This window comes from Physeter macrocephalus, unplaced genomic scaffold (assembly GCF_002837175.3).
Source record: "Physeter macrocephalus isolate SW-GA unplaced genomic scaffold, ASM283717v5 random_7, whole genome shotgun sequence".
NCBI classification, from domain to species: domain Eukaryota; kingdom Metazoa; phylum Chordata; class Mammalia; order Artiodactyla; family Physeteridae; genus Physeter; species Physeter macrocephalus.
This window is the reverse complement of record NW_021145293.1, coordinates 220,091-220,869: the sequence shown is the minus strand read 5'-3', so window position 1 is coordinate 220,869 and position 779 is coordinate 220,091.

Here is a 779-nt window from a genome sequence, read left to right as displayed (position 1 = left end):
GAAGCAGAGGATGGGAAATGGGTGGGAATAAGACTTCTCACTGAAACCCTTTTTGTTGCTTGTATTTTCATTTTTTGAATTGTGAAATATAATAAAGCTACAAGAAAGTGTGCAGCCCACACATATAGTTTTATACAACTGAAAGAATAATTATAACTCAGGCATCACTGAAGCCCAGATCAAGAAATAACATTGAATAAAGTCCACTTAGAGAAAAGCAAACAGAATGGGAATGCCCAGCTCAATGACCTGTTACAAAGCAAACCCCGCCCACCTGCTGCCACGTGACCACCACCCAGCTGCCTCCACAGCCCGGCGTCCCATCCTGACTTCCAGAATGATCACTGCTTGGCTTTTCTTTATCTTTTACCCCGTAAGGTATGCATCCACAATGACACTAGGATTGTTCAACTTTATAAAAAAAGGACAATTTGTGTAAACTTTCCACAATGAAAAACATTCCTTTATGCAAAAGAATCATTTGGGTCCTGCTTCCTTTGTTGCATAAAATGTCGGTGAGAATCATCCACATTGCTGTGAGCAGCTGTGAATGCTCCTGCATTCCTGTGCAGTATTCTGTTGGCTAAAACATCACAATTTAGGGATCCAATCTACTGCAGATGGACTCAGGTGTGGATTGTTTCCGCTTGAGACTGATATATATGAGATATATGTTACTGCTATGAACTATGAACACTCTTGTCCAGGCTTCCTTGCTCACTGAGCAAACTGCACTTTTTTTTTTTTTTTTTTTTTTTTTTTGGCGGCGTATGGTCTTT